This window comes from Myotis myotis, unplaced genomic scaffold, assembly GCF_014108235.1.
Source record: "Myotis myotis isolate mMyoMyo1 unplaced genomic scaffold, mMyoMyo1.p scaffold_m19_p_10, whole genome shotgun sequence".
Classification (NCBI taxonomy): domain Eukaryota; kingdom Metazoa; phylum Chordata; class Mammalia; order Chiroptera; family Vespertilionidae; genus Myotis; species Myotis myotis.
In genome coordinates, this window is record NW_023416314.1 from 44,040,274 (window position 1) to 44,057,207 (window position 16,934).

The 16,934-nt window shown below is 40.3% G+C and overlaps 1 protein-coding gene and 1 pseudogene across 2 annotated transcripts in view; one reads left to right on the plus strand and one right to left on the minus strand.

Moving 5' to 3' along the window:
• The window catches only part of LOC118664772 (interferon-induced very large GTPase 1-like), a 47,252-nt gene extending 30,730 nt beyond the window's left edge, over positions 1-16,522 (minus strand). For both annotated transcript variants that reach the window (XM_036325260.1, XM_036325259.1), the window contains exons 1-2: positions 16,395-16,522; positions 15,963-16,099 (exon numbers count right to left, since the gene is read on the minus strand). The gene's annotated coding sequence lies outside the window, so the exon portion shown is untranslated. The remainder of the gene's footprint in view (positions 1-15,962; positions 16,100-16,394) is intronic.
• Positions 7,448-7,813, plus strand: LOC118664773 (annotated as a pseudogene).
• Positions 16,523-16,934: the final 412 nt, after the last annotated feature.

The following is a 16,934-nucleotide window of genomic DNA, read 5'->3' on the forward strand; positions in this document are numbered from 1 at the left end:
CATCATAATTACCATGGCAAATGTTCAGGACAAAGAGAGAATCTTAAAGGCTGCAAGAGAGAGACAGAAAGTTATGTACAAGGGATCTCCCATTAGATTATCAAATGATTTCTCAACAGAAACACATCAGGCCAGAAAAGAATGGAAGGAGATTTACAAAGTGATGCAAATCAAGGGACTGAACCCCAAAATACTGTATCCAGCAAGGCTATCATTCGAAATTGAAGGGGAAATAAGGACTTTCACAGACAAATAAAAAGGATAAGGGAGTTTATAAATACCAAGCCAGCAATGCAAGAAATGCTAAAGGGACTGGTGTAAAAAGAAGAAATAAAAAGGTAAGAAGGAACACAGGCACAAAAAATAAAAATGGCTATAAACAAGTACCTTTCAATAAAACTTTAAATGTAAATGGACTAAATGCTCCAATCAAAAGACATCGAGTGGCTGAATGAATAAAAAAACATGATCCATATATATGCTGTCTACAAGAGACCCACCTTAGAACAACGGTCCCACACAGACTGAAAGTGAAGGGATGGAAAAATATCTTTCAGGCAAATGGAAATGAAAAAAAAGCTGGGGTAGCGATACTTATATCTGACAAAATAGACCTCAAAGTGAGGGCCATAACAAGAGAGAAGGAAGGCTACTTCATAATACTAAAGGGATTGATACAACAAGAGGATATAATCCTGATAAACATATATGCACCCAATGCAGAAGCACCCAAATACATAAAAAAAACACCTGGAAGGTATCAAGGGAGAGATTGACAACAATACAATCATAGTAGGGGACTTTACTACACCACTGACGTCACTGGATAAATCCTCTAGACAAAAAATTAGCAAAGAAACAGCAATCATAAATGACTCACTAGATCAGATGGACTTAATTGACATCTTTAGAACATTTCACCCCAAAGCTGCGGAATATACGTTCTTCTAAAGTGCACATGGGACATTTTAAAAAATAGACCACATAGTGGGTCACAAGCAAAGTCTCCCCAAATTCAAGAAGGTTGAAATCATATCAAGCATCTTCTCAGCCCACAATGGCATAATATTAGGAATAAGCTACAATGAAAACAATCCAAAAATGTCAAACACCAGGAAGCTAAATAGCATGCTGTTAAATAATGATTGAGTTACTAAACATATCAAAAAAGAAATTAAAAACATCCTGGAAACTAATGACGATGAAAACACAACAATCCAAAACCTATGGGACACAATGAAAGCAGTCCTGAGAGGGAAGTTTATAGCTCTACAGGCCTACCTAAAAACAAACAAACAAACAAACAAACAAAACAAGAAAAAAATGATTGTTAATCATCTAACTCCACAACTCAAAGAATTAGAAAGAGAGCAACAAGAAAAGCCCAGAGTGAGCAGAAGGAAGGAGATAATAAAGATCAGAGCATAAATAAATGACATAGAGACCAAAAACCAATGAAATCAATGAAATCAAGAGCTGGTTCTTTGAAAGGATAAACAAGATTGATGAACCTCTAGCCAGGCTCACCAAGAAGCAAAGAGAGAGGACCCAAATAAACAAAATCAGAAATGAAAGAGGCAAAATAACAACAGACCCCACAGAAATACAAATGATTGTTAAAAAATACTGTGAACAACTCTATTCTAACCTGGAGGAAATGGACATATTCCTAGAAAAATACTGCCTTCCAAAGCCAATCAGGAAGATTCTAAAAATCTTAATAGGCTGATAACTATGGAAGAAATTGAAGCAGTCATCAAAAAGCTTCCAGCAAACAAATGCTAGGGGCCAGACAGCTTCACAGGGGAGTTTTACCAAACATTCAAGGAAGAACTAAAACCTATCCTCCTCAGACTACTACAAAAAATTCAAGAGGAAGGAACACTTCCAACCTCATTTTCTGAAGCCAGCATCACCCTAATATCAAAACCAGATAAAGACAACACAATGAAGAGAATTACAGGCCAATATCCCTCATGAACATAGATGCAAAAATCTTCAACAAAATTCTAGCAAATCAGATTCGGCAGTACATCAGAAATATACTCCATGACCAAATAGGATTTATCCCAGGGATGCAAAGATGGTACAGTATCCGCAAATCAATAAACGTGATACATCACATAAAGAAATTGAGAGAAAAAAGAACACATAGTCATATTAATTGATGCAGAAAAAGCATTTGACAAGATCCAACACCCTTTCTTGATAAAAACTCTCTGCAAGATGGGAATAGAAGGATCATACCTAAACATAATAAAAGCCATATATGACAAACCCACAGCCAACATCATACTCAATGGGCAAAAACTAAAACCATTTCCCCTAAGAACAGGAACAAGACAAGGATGCTCACACTCACCACTCCTCTTCGACATAGTACTGGAAATACTAGCCATTGTGATCAGACAAGAAAAAGAAATAAAAGGCATCCAAATTGGAAAAGAAGAAGTAAAACTGTCCTATTCACAGATGACATGATACTGTACATAGAAAACCCTAAAGACTCCACAAAAAAATTATTAGACTTAATAAATGAATTCAGCCATGTAGCAGGATACAAAATTAATGCCAAGAAATCTATGGCATTTCTATACACCAATAATGAACTTACAGAGAGACTAATAAAGCAATCCCATTTACCATCATACCAAAAAAATTAAGATACCTAGGAATAAACTTAACTAAGGAGGTAAAAGACCTATACACAGAAATCTACAGGACACTGAAAAAAGAGATAGAGGAAGGTATAAACAGATGGAAGATCATACCGTGTTCATGGATTGGTAGAATCAACATCATCAAAATGTCCACACTACCCAGAGCAATCTACAGATTCAATGCACTGCCCATTAAAATACCAATGGCATATTTCACAGACCTAGAACGAACTTTCCAAAAATTCAACTGGAATAAAAAAAGATCCCGAATAACTGCAGCAATCCTGAAAAAGAAGAACAAAGTAGGTGGGGTCTTAATACCAGATATCAAGCTGTATTACAAAGTCACTGTTCTCAAAACAACCTGTTACTGGCACAAGAACAGACATATAGATCAATGGAATAGAATAGAGAACCCAGAAATCGACCCAAACCACTATGCCCAATTAATATTTGACAAAGGAGGCATGAATGTACAATGGAATCAAGATAGTTTCTTCAATAAATGGTGTTGAGAAAATTGGACAGATAAATGCAAAAAAATGAAACTAGACCACCAACTTACACCATACCCAAACATAAACTCAAAATGGATAAAGGACTTAAACATAAGACGAGAAACCATAAAAATACTAGAGGAATCCACAGGCAGCAAAATCTCAGACATATGCCAAAGCAATTTCTTCACTGATACTGCTCCTAGGGCAATGGAAACTAAAGAGAAAATAAACAAACGGGGCTATATTAAAATAAAAAGCTTTTGCACAGCAAAAGAAACTATCAACAGAAAACAAGAAAGCCCACTGCATGGGAGAACATATTTGCCAATGTTATCACCAATAAGGGCTTAATCTCCAACATTTACAGGGAACTCATACAACTTAACAAAAGGAAAATAAACAACCCAATCAAAAAATGGGCAACAGACCTAAATAGGTACTTTTCGAAAGAAGACAGAATGAAGGCCAAGAGACATATGAAAACATGCTCAAAATCACTAATCATCCGGGAGATGCAAATCAAAACGACAATGCGGTACCATCTCACACCTGTCAGAATGGCTATCATCAACAAATGACAAGTGCTGGAGAGGATGTGGAGAAAAAGGAACACTCGTGCACTGCTGGTGGGAATGCAGACTGGTACAGCCACTGTGGAAAACAGTATGGATTTTCCTCAAAAAACTAAAAATGGAACTCCCATTTGACCCAGTGATCCCACTTCTAGGAATAGATCCCAAGACATCACAAACACCAATCCGAAGAGATATATGCACCCCTATGCTCATAACAACACCATTTTACAATAGCTAACATTTGGAAACAGCCTAAGTGCCCATCAGCAGATGCATGGATTAAAAAACTGTGGTACATCTACACAATGGAATACTACCCTGCCATAAAAAGGAAGGAATTCTTTCCATTTGCAACAGCATGTATGGAACTGGAGAGCATTATGCTAAGTGAAATAAGCCAGTCAGAGAAATATAAATATCACATGATCTCACTCATTTATGGAATATAATCAACAACATAAACTAATGAACAAAAACAGATTCAGAGATAGAGAAGCATCGATCAGACTGTCAAACCTCAGAGGGAAGTTAGGGGAGGGTGGGGATAAGGGGGAGAGATCAACCAAAGGACTTGTATGCATGCATATAAGCCTAACCAATGGACACAGACAACAGAGGGATGAGGGCATGAGTGGGGAGTTGTGGGGGGGGGGGGTAATGGGGGGAGAGAACACATATATAATACCTTAATCAATAAAGAAATTAAAAAAAAGAAGTATATTAAAAAAAAGTGTTAGGGAAGTATTGTGGCATTTTTACTTGCCCTTGGTGCTCCCCCTCCTCTTCCTTCTAGAGGTCTGGATGATATCAGCCCACATTTCCATTATGGAACCCTGGTCCCTGCTTCCAAAGGGAGAAGAGTTATCTTGTTCTATAAGAATTGTGTTTGTTTATTTGGATATGATTGAGGCTGTCTGAGGACTGATATAACATACTTTGGCCTTGTCTTGCCTAACACAAAGCCTTCTTAGGGGAGAAAAGCAGCCAAGTGAGGGCATTTCTTGAAAACAATGAAAGGGAAATGAACAATGTTTACCACCTTGGGGAAGAGATTAAGGTTGAGACAAAGAATAGTCTTGCTGGAAACCTGGGAGGAAAAACTGGGAAGAGGACATTGTGTGGAAGTAGAACATTAAAAAGCTGCCTGTGTATAGTAATTTAGACAATATTGTGCAAACTCAGGGCAGGATATATGCTTAGAACCATAAACTCTTCTCTCTAATAATCCTTAGGGTCAAGTGAAGGCTAAGGCAGAGTTGTAAAAGCCTCCGCTAAATATTGAAGCAATACTGAACACTGAGCCGACATGCAAAGAGAGCTTATGTGTGCGTGTGTTGCTGGGGGGGGCGGGGGGGGGGCGGGGGGGGGGGGGGGGGGGGAGGGGCGGTGGCAGTGGTTTTTTTTTTTTGTTTGTTTGTTTTTTGTTTTTTTATGTTTTTGGTCCAGGCATTAAAAAATAATCTCTATCAACACGTGAACTTACCATAAGTTAAAGAACACACTTCAGAGACCACACACCACATATAGTATTTATAGAAAAAAGTAGAAAAGTCCCTAAAAAAATATCTACACACACAACAACCAAGAAAAACAAACCTTGAGCATGAGGAAGAATATGATTTCCATATTACAGTCATTCAAAATCTTTACTTTTCCACAAAAAAATTGAAAAGCATGCAAAAACCCCACTAAAAATATGGCCCATTCACAGAAAAATGGACAGAAACTGTCCACGAGGAAGCAATTATAGGAATTGTTTGGCAAGGACTTTAGATTAACTGGCCTAAATATGCTCAAGAGCTCAAGGAAACCACTGACAGAGAGTTGGAGGACACCAGGGGAATGATGTCTCCAAATTAGTGACCATCAATAAAGATACAACTTACAATAGCCAAGACCTGGAAACAGCCCAAGTGCCCATCAGTAGATGAGTGGTACATTTAAACAGTGGAGTAGCAGGTGCCTTTAAAAAAGAAGGAATTTGTATCCTTTGTGACAGCATGGCTCAACCTGGAGATTATTATGCTAACCAAAATAAGCCAGTCAGGGAAAGACATATATCATGCGATCTCACTTATGAACAAAATAAACTGACAAATAGGACCATAGGCATGGATACATAGGACAGACTGATCTCAGAGGAGAGGTTGGTGGGGAGGTAATGACTACAAGAGATTAACTAAAGAACATATATGCATATATGCATAGTCCATGTGAAAGGAGGCAGAAACAGAATGTTGGGGAACCAGCTAGTATTGTAAGAAATATTAATCATACTCTGTTCACCATGATTTTTAAATTCTGATTAAAGAAGACACATTCCACTCTGGCTGGAGTTGACCTTGAAATGGAGCCCTTCCTCCCTCATTTGGAGCTGCCTATTATCATGGAAAGATTATGTTGCAGAAACCAGAATCACCAGCCCTTTGAAGACCCCAGACCCCTTTTCACATATCACTAAGGCCTTTGAAGATCCCCAGTCCTTTTGCATATCTGTAAACTGCCCTTTGGCATATTTTTCTTTGTACTTATCCTATATACTAAATGCCTAATGTGCAAATTGTACCCTTTGGCAGTTGTTCAACTGGGAGTTCCACCAGGAGACAGGGAGTTTGGCTGTTTGCTATAACATGCACTGACCACCAGGGGAGGCATGGATCATGGCAAGCTTTGGCGACGCGCTACTGGCATCAGACAGCAGTGGAGGCACTTGATCACCCCACTCATTGCCCCAAAGACAGAGACCAGTGGCGGCCACAGGGAGCAGGGCTGCAGCTCAGCTCCCAAGAGCTGAGGGAGCTGGGGGGGGGGGGGGCCCTGGCCCGGATCTATCGCCCCAAAGACAGCAGCCAGAGGCAGCAGTGGGAAGCCCGGGGGGGGGGGGTTCCCCGATTGATCGCCCCACAGGTGGGACAATGGACCAGGTGAGGGGGCGGCACCAGGCCAAGGAGGGGTGCCAGGAAGGGCTGTGGGGCTGCGAGAGTCAGGGCGTGAGTTGGGGCCCGATCTCTGCAGGCCACCCCGAGGTGCCCCACCTGTGCGCGAATTTGTGCACCGGGCCTCTAGTACCCATATAAACAGCTGGCTTATGGTGGGCAACAGAGCAGATTTTTGTGGATAACCTGCTGCTCTCCCATACTGCTGGCAAGAATGTGAAGAAAAAGGGAACCTTAGTACACTGCTGGTGGGAATGCACACCTGTGCAGCAACTATGGAAAACAGTATGGAGTTTTCTGAAAAAATTAAAAACTTGAACTGCCATTTGACCCAGAGATTCTACTTTTAGGAATATATCCAAAAAATCCTGAAACACCAATCAGAAAGAATATATGCACCCCTATGTTCATAGCAGCATTATTTATAATAGCTAAGATTTGGAAACAGCCAAAGTGCCCATCACCAGATGTGTGGATTAAAAAACTGGTACATTTACACCATGGAATACTATGCAGCAGTAAAAAAGAAGGATTTCATACCCTTTCAGATAGCATGGATGGACCTGGAGATTATTATGCTAAGTGAAATAAATCAGGTAGAGAAAGACAAATTTCACATGATCTCACTAATATGTGGGATCTAATGAACAAAATAAACATGATCTAAAAGAACCAGAGAGCAGTGTGAGGAAATGACATCGACCCCTGGACCTAGCAAAGCCCGCACGCTGCTGCATACCTGCGTCCTGCTCAGGCGTCCCACCACCATTGCCATCATGCCCAAGAGAAAGGCTGAAGGGGATGCTAAAGGATAAAGCCAATGTGAAGGACGAACCACAGAGAAGATCTGCCAGGTTATCAACTAAACCCGCTCCTCCAAAGCCAGAGCCCAAGCCTAAGAAGCCCCCTGTAAAGAAGGGAGAGAAGGTACCGAAAGGGAAAAGGGAGAGCTGATGCTGGCAAAGATGGGAATAGCCCTGCAGAAAATGGAGACGCCAAAGCAGACCAGGCACAGAAAGCTGAAGGTGCTGGAGGTGCCAAGTGAAGTGTGTGCATTTTTTATAGCTGTGTATTTCTGGTGACTGTACAGTTTGAAATACTATTTTTTATCAAGTTTTATAAAAATGCAGAATTTTGTTTTACTTTTTTTTTTAAGCTATGTTGTTAGCACACAGAACACTTCATTGTTATTTTGGGGGGAAGGACATATAGTGCTACTAGAATGTCTCCAAAGCTGGACTGACCTGGGGGGAAATACCTTTCCCTTCTAGTTTTGAGAAACTTCCTCTTGGTTCCTGGGAGGAGGATCTCTTGATGTTGACACACATTAGCCATCTTGGCACAAACTCCTTGTCGTGTGGGAAACTAAAATTAGTTTTTATGTCCTTTTCTCCCTCTCCACTTCAAGGATAGACTTTGACTCTTTTAAGCCCAGAGACCTACTGGGACCTGACCCAAAAATGTTCATTTCCAGTCGGTTGGGCAATCTGAACTTTCCAGTGCCACCACTGAGATGGCCTCCCTCTAAAGAGCAGCAGTTCCTTTTTAGATTGTGGATCAACAGATTGATGTTGTCTGCCATTTTCATTTCATTTCCTAAAAGTCAGGGTCGGCTTGTGAAAAGTGGTTAAACAACATGCTCAATGTGAAATGTCAACACTCACTCTAAACTTTCCCTATTCAGAGCCTCAGATAAAGACTTCACTGGGTTTTATGGTGGCTTTCTGATTTTGGTAGTTCATTGAAGAAGGGAGTTTGAAAGTTGCTGTATACTGTTAACAATTGTCTGCCCATGTCCTGCCTTAAACACTATAATTGTTTATGAAAAGTATCTTTAATAAAGCTGGATACAGTTTGGCTTGGAAAAAAAAATAGAACCAGAGGCATGGATACCTGGAAGAGTCCAACAGAGGTCAGAGGGGATGGAGTGAGGGTGGGAACTGCATAAAAGACAGGGAAGATAGTAGCCAGAATACATATGCATAGTCTGTGGACACAGACAACAGAGTGGTGAAGGCCAGGGTACGGGTGGCGCATCCTGGGTAGGGATGGCCAAAGGAGGTGAAAATGGAGGACATCTGTAATAGTGTTAACAATTAAAAAAAAACAACCACAACTGATAATTAGAAGCCAAACTAAAGAATAAAATAAAATATTTGTGATGCTTATATCTGGAAAAAGACTCATATTCCGATTATATAAACACTGTTGTGGCTCTAAAATGTAAGAGAATGCAATAAAAAATGAGCAAAATAGTTTGAACTGACAATTAATAAAAAAAGACATTAAATGGTTGACAAGCACATGAAAAGATGGTCAGCATAATTAGTCACCATGGAAACACAGTCTAAAACTGCAATGAGGTAACTCATTAGGATGGCTTACATTGGAAAGACTGACAATATCAAATGTCAGGGAGGATGTAGACCCACTAAAACTCTCATACACTGTTGCTGGTAACCATTTTAAAAGGTGTTTGACAGTTTATTAAAAAGTTAAATATGCACCTGCCATACAACTCAGATATGTCACTTCCAGGCATCTACCCATGAAAAAGAAAAATATATGTCCAACAAAGATTGTGAGCAGATGTTAATAGCAGCTTTTCCCCATAATATTCCAAACTGGAAATTCCCTAAATGCCCATCAATAGGTAAACAAATAAGTAAAATATACATTGAAACACTACTCAACAATAAAAGTGGGTAACTGCTTATACATGCAACAACGTGGTTGAATTTAAAAATTATCCTGCCGAGTGAAAGAAGGCATCAGTAAAATAATACATGAGTGTATTCTTTCATTTTATGAAATAAAAACGAATTTATAGTAACAAAAAGCATAGCAGTGGTTGCCTGGGGATCGGCAGAGGGAGGCATATATAGCAAAAGAGCACGAGGCATTTTTTGGCATGATGAAAGTTTTTTCTATCATAACTATGGGGATGGTTTCAAGGTTTTGATGGTTTCAAGTAGGCAAAATTCATCAAATGTATACTTTAAATGGGTGCATTTGATTGTGCATAAGTTATTTCTCAATGAGATTAACATAAAATGAAAAAAACTTAAATTTTAAGCCAGGATGGAAGATCTCACATGATACCATCTTCTATGAGACCTTTCAGTAAGGGTTCATAGACCCCATTTATGTGGGGTATGTGCTGACATTAGACATGACATTCCTGAAACCAGTTAAACCCATATTCTAATTTGCTTTCAGACTAGTGAGATTCTGGGCTTTACCTGAAGTATTTTGAAGTCAGATAGCAGGAGGATAATTTTTCCCTTCCCACAGTTTTGTCCATTTTTGTCCTTGTGTATCTAGTGGATAGTAGTAAATTCCCAAGCTGCAGTTGAAGCATGAGGCATTGATTTGAGGACAGAAAGGAACTGAACGGACCTTGGACCAGGGACATGCAACTGGTTGGAGGGAGTGTGTGGATCACTGAGGTGAGTGAAGAAGAACATTTAATCCCTGGAGGCCCAAAGGTATGAAACCGCTTCAGGGCCAGGCTCAGACAGAGATGTGGCTCTCACCAGCAGGGGCCATGCGGTGGGATATAAACAAGTGCATCCCAAATTGGACCCACCTTCTTCCGAAACCTCTTCTTTTTGTGCTCTTAACACACTGGTCCTATTCCCATCTTACTAGTATCTCAGGCCCCAGAGTGATGTTTGACTCTTCTCTCTCTTCTGTCCTTACAATCAGATATGACATCATAACTTTCAAGCTAATTGACTCACACTCATTGATCTTCTTCTAAATGCAGGCACTTTGCTTGACAATGGGGATAGGGAAATAGGTAAGAAAATGTCTGAAAGGATCCTATGAACCCACAATCCTGAAGCATAGAGAGGGGTTAGGACAGTAGGAAAGATGATATGAAACAGTATTAGTTGCGGCTCCTCTCACCTTTGGTGACCTCACTTCTAATTCTAGAGAATGGAGAAGTCATATGGTCAGAACTTTCTCACATATTTTTACCTTCAAATTAAGACTGTAATTCCATTCTTGTGTCTTTTTCTGGTCCTTAAAGAAGAAGTGTCCTTAATGTCTTTGCAATGCTGACTGTCCTCTAAATCCTGCTCCTGCTCACCTCCCCTTGGGTCTTGTGTTCCATATATCAAGTCAAATATCTTGAGTACCTTGCTTTTGTGTTTGTTTTGTTTTGGACAAGAAAACATGCTCAAGCCTTCCCATCCTATTTAAATACAGATTGGATCCTGACTCCTCCATAAGTTTTTATCTTCTTTATATATCTTTAATTGCCAGATTTCTCCAAATAAAGGCCCTTCTGAATCAATAAATGTTTGTTGATAAAATGAACCAATCAATGCATCCCATCCACTTATTCTCTTTTCTCAGTTCTGTTCTCATATTTTAAAGAAAAATTCTCCGTAAGACTGATACTCATACTCTAGTTTCCCAGTTCAGAAGACCATTCCAACCTTTTCATCCTGATAATTCTAAGGACCTTCTTTATGTTGACTATCTCTGCTCTCTTGTACCCGTCATGATGATATGCCCTTACACAAAAGAGATCAAATTAGTACTATGGATCTGAGGGTTAGCAAATATATGTTTAAAATACCAGCCTTTATTCCACACATATTTTTGAGGGACATTAGCAAAGTGGGGAATGCTCTAGGTGCTGTAGGATAATTGAATAAGATAGGTGAGAGCCCTGCCCTTTGAGAGTGGGAGTAAGCAGACCATAAACTTGTAAATACTCAAATAAGCAAAATAACTTCAGATTGTATTAAGTGCGAAGAGAGAAATAAGCAGGTAGTAGGACAGAGAGTAACTTGAAGCTACTTTCCATCAGGTGGTTAGAGAATATGTGTTTGAAGAGTTGTGGTTCCAGTGCTAATCATGAGCTGCTTTAGACTCTTCTTGCCATGTCCAACCTTTTCCAGTGTCTATCAAATTGAATTATCCAGAAAGCCCACTTTTGGGTAAATATCTGAAGGAAATGAAAATGCTAACTTAGAAAGATCAGTACCCCCATGTTCATTACAGTATCATTTACAATAACCAATATACGGAAACAACCTGAGTGTCCTTTCATGGATAAAGAGATACATAAAATGGAATATTATTTAACAATAAAAAGAAGGAAATCTTACTGTTTAAAACAACATAAATGGTCCTTGAAGGCATTATGCTAAGTGAGGTAAGTCAGGGATAGAAGAACAGGTATGATCTCACTGTTATGTGAAAACTAAACCCAAACAAACAGAAACAAAAACAAGGGAACTCACGGAGAACAGATCGGTAGTTTCCAGGGGTGGGAGTTATGGGGGATCAAATAGGTAAAGGAGGTAGAAAGATACTAACTTACAGTTCTAAAAAGAATGAACCCTGAAGATGTATTGTACAGCATGGTGACTCTAGTTGATAATACTGTATTATATATTTCAAAGTTGCTAAGAGAGTAAAACCTTAAAAGTTCTCATCACAAGAAAAGTAACTGTGTGTGGTGGATATTAAGTATACTTTGCGGTGATCATTTTGTTACATACATATGTCAAATCATTGTGTTGTACAACAGAAACCAACAATGTTATATGTCAATTATATCCCAATAAAAAAGTGAAATACTTTTTTCACTTGCCTCTGCATCTCTGCCTTCTATCCTAGATCTTATTGTGGCAGGATAGTAAGAAGCTAAGAACATTCCTGGGGAAGTGGATAGGGAAACTGAGACAAGAAAGTTAAACAAGGACAAACAATTTGAATAACTTACAGCTAGCCTGTGAATCCAAGAGCTTATCTTCCCCAATCATGGTCACTTGAAAGCAAATGGTTTATACCTCCCCTTCCCAACCAGGGAATACAGAGCTTAAGTCACCCTCGTCTGGGAAATAGAGAACAGAGACCCAATTAATGCCATTTGTGCCAGCTAAACCCAAGGACAAATGGAGTTAGGGGAACAACAACAACAAAAACCCCATTAAAGCCAGACAGACCCAAGATAAAAGTATAACAGTAAAGCAGACCAAAGTATGATCCCAAACTCCCCTGTACCTTCATTTTGGTGCATCAGCATAAAAAATGCACCTGGAAAGCTGATGAATATTCTGCTGAAACCCGCCCCCCCCCCCCCCAAGATTCTTGCCCTTCGACAAAAACAAAAAAGAGAAGAAAATGTCCTCAGGACAAAGCCTCACTGTGGGTTCTCTCTAGAGCAGGGGTGGGCAACCCCTGGCACGCATACCAAACATGGCACGCAGGTAACTTTTTCTCGCACTCGAAACCCTCTCTTATAATCTTCCATTTACAATTTTTTTCTTAATATTGACTTTTTTATTTTTCAGATAAATTCAGTGTAGGTGCATCTTAGATAAATAAATAATTTTACATAACATGTATACATTAAAAAATAAATGTATTTTTCATCATCATATACTGTGTTTTTGTCGCTCGAATGAAGTTTATTATTTCTTCAAGGTTCTTCATATAGGTACACCTTAAGAGATATCAAGTAGGCGTAACATGTTCTCAAAAATTAGGGTTGGTACGCAGAAGAATTTTGAGTCAGAGATTTTGCTGGTTTTGGCACACACTTACAAAAAGGTTGCCCACTCCTGCTCTAGAGCATGCCCATGCCCCTTCCCCCTAAACTCTAAGGTTCCCCATGAGACTTGCAAGCAGGAGAGAATAGGGCAGTGGGAATTTGTCCTGGGCTTTCCCCATGATGCTATCTTCAAGGTCCCCTTTTCTCTGACTTCCCAGTGAGCTAAGAGCAGCCCCCTTGGCTCACTTTTTTCCTATGTTTCTAGGGAGGGAAAGGAGAGCACTGCCTGGGCTCTCTCCTGTTGCTTCTTTTACCCTAAGTTCTTCCTTTGTTTCACAGTTCCCAGCTTTAATAAACATCCTCTGAAAATCACCTGGACTCGTGTTGTGAAACCTTTTCTATACAAAGTCAAGCACCCACACACGACAGGGTGGCCTGAGGCAGACCTGCTCTAGGCCATCCAGGCCCGTCCCTGTCCAGTAACATTATTATTCCCTTTGTATTTGGAGATGCTCTTTGGACATGTTGGATTAATGGTGTAGAATGGCTTATTGAATTAGAAACTCATCCAAACTTCCTGGCTCTAACCATTTTGGGGTATCCATCCACTTCTGATGGGGGAAATGGTGATGTAGGCTCCTTTATATCTTGGAATCCCATTCTTCTTATTTCTTCCCCTAAACTGTGGTTCCTGTAGGATACTTATTAAATACTAGAGGCCCAAGGCCAGAAACGTGTGCAAGGGTAGGCCTTTGCAGCCCAGGCTGCCTCATGGCCCCGCGGCCCTGCCCCCTGCCTGCACCTGCCTTGGCCTGACGCTGCCCGCTTCCGCCACCACACACACCTCATGGGATTTCCTCTTTGAGGAAATCTCAGAGCCCCCCTATTGATCACCCTGCCAGCCAGTGGCCTGGGCCTCCCTCTGCGGGGCAATCATGGGGCAATGGCCCAGCCCCTGACCAATCACATTGCACCCGCCTTGGCTGGCCTGGCACCAGTGTCATAGCATGGTCCCGGATGGTCTCCAGATGGTCATTCCACTGTTCTGTCGTTTGGTCGATTTGCATATTACGCTTTTATTATATAGGAGGATTGGGCATTAGTTTGTCCTGTTTATTTGACTTATTTGTGTGAAAAGCTGTTGAATCTGTTATTTTTCTCCCTATTGTGGTTCACCTTGGACATCGCACACCGAAACTCATATTTAAATCATTTGTTTGCAAAGTTTTGAAAACTCTTCATTGGTTTAGGATACGGTCACATTACCTGGCCATGGCCTTCGAGGCCTCTCATAATCTGGCCACAACCCAGTTCCTTCCACAGCCACTCTTTTCCCTCTTCCTACTTTCTAGCTCAGTTTCTTCTCTTAGAATCTACACTTTGCTATCCTTCCTCAACCTCACAGTTGTCTTAATCCTGTATATAGAGGGATACAGAATACATGTGGCACTTTGGCAAGTGGATTGTTTTGAGCTGAAGGAAATTAAGACCCAGTCAACTCAGGAAAAGCTTTTAACTTCTCTCTTAAATGCTAATTTTTTTTCTTTTACATAGGGGGCCTATACCAGGAAGAGAGCTGTCACCAGAGATAATTTTATATGTAAAAAAAAAAAAAAAAAGACTTTATCTTCCTAGTACAGCTAACATTTTTTTTAACCAAACATTTGCTCTTCTCATCATTTTGTGAAACTTTTTTTTTTTTTTTTTTTTTTTTTTTTATGAGAAAGACTTACCTGCATGGCATGTCAAACAGTTTTTCACCAAAAATTTGCTCTTCTCATCATCCTGTGAACTGCCCTTCTTTCTCTTGAAGCTCCCGACTCCTACACCCTTCTCCTTAGCTCAGGATGGTGTATGAGCCTCAAATGCCTGACTGCCTTTGAGTTTTTATGTGTTTTGAGGGCTTCTGTATATATATAATTATATTTGGTTTTCTCCTTTTAAGCTGTTTCATGTCAATTTGATTATTAGATCAGTCAACAGAACTGGAAGGGAAGAAGGGGGTGTAATATGTCTCCAGGAGTAAAGGGTCTGGAACATGTTGGACTCTCCATTTAACCTTCTGTCACTGTTTAACTCTGTAGCCTCAGGTTTGCTGATGACCCAGAAAGCTGGAATGCCACCCACAGAGAAAGATCATGTCCCCAGGAAGGAGGTTGATGAATGTACAGAGTGTGGGTGTTATCTGTTAATGTAGAAATGCATCGTTCTTTCTGGTGATCTATGTGATATCCATTATATGCTTTCACTGTTAACCCCTATAGAGAAGAAACCCTGTCCTTGGAGGGTGTGGATTTATTTCCTGCCAGCCACCACTGGGAGCAAACAGCTGCTTTGCCCGTGTACGTAAATTTCTCCTATTAAAACTCTAATAAATTTAAATAAAGCTACGTGTAATTTTTTCAGAATCAAACCTGAATTTAGTCTTTGGGGATTTCCCCTAACACTTGGCTTACTGTACAGAAGCACCCTGACCCATATGACTTAGAGATAAGACTCACCCATGTCCCTTTTCACTTATAATGAGGCCAGACACAGACCATTTAAATATTATTTTGCTTCAATAAAGATGAACTGAGCTGTTTGCCTTCACTGACCAATCACAATAAACTGCTTGTAAGTAAACCTTAACTCAACTTCCCTCCTTTCTCCAGTCCCCTGAACTTTGACCCACCCTCCTTGTGACCCAGCTAACAACCCTCCTTATAGATCCTGCCTAAGAGTGAGCAAACCTCAGGGGAAAACGTTCCCTGATTACCCCACTCCCTCCTCACCTGTTCTTTCCAGCAGAACCTTGTTGATCCTTCCCTGTGAAGACAGTTCCTTCTTCGTGGCCTGTGAGATGCTTGCAGCTCTATGGCTGGGTTGTTTTCCACATCGCAATAGCCTCCTTCCCTTCACTGCAATAATCCTGTCAAAAAAAATTTCTTTTGACTTGTCTAGATTATTTTTATTTGATAATACAGATTGCCAAATTGTTTTATTGTCTGTTGAACAGTTTACTCCCTTTTACCCAGATGTGGAGCTGTTTTCTGTGTGTGTTTTTTGGAAGAAAGACTGTGCCAGATTCATGTAGTGTTCCTGGCACATCTTAATCTGCTGTTTCTCTCACGGTTCCCTATGGCTATTTCCATAAATGTTTGTTTCTATTTTAGTCCTTGAGTCTGTCTCTGTCCACCCGATTTCTCTCCCTCTTCTTCACTTACCTGTCTCCTTGAGGTCAGCTCCTGTCTTCAGACCACTCCAGAGAGCCCTGCATGGAGAGTGGGTTCCTTCCCAGAGCCTGTTAAGCTGCTGACTCTGACCTCCAGCTGAGACTTGGCTCTGCTGTGGTGGAGGTGCCTGAATTTATACTCCACGAAGGATGAAAAAAAGTGGTTTCACTTTTGGATTTTCTAATAAATCAGCTGACTAAAAGGAATTCTGTTTGTTTATTTATTTTAATTGTGATTTTTTGTTTTAAAATTACTCTAATTAGAAGACTAATTAATTGTGTGTGAGTGTGTGTGTGTGTGTGTGTGTGTGTGTGTGTGTGTGTGTGTATGTGAATCCATGAGGTTTAGGGTGAACACAAGATAAAAAAAACACACATCACAAACAGGATAGAGGTAGAATTTGGGAGGAGACATGGGCACAATTTGCAGATCAGTGATTTCCTCAGGACAGTGGTTTAACTGCTTTGCTGTTCTAATTCTCATGTAACCTAAGGACAAAGGGAGAAGCATGCTCCCAGTGCTAATGAAATC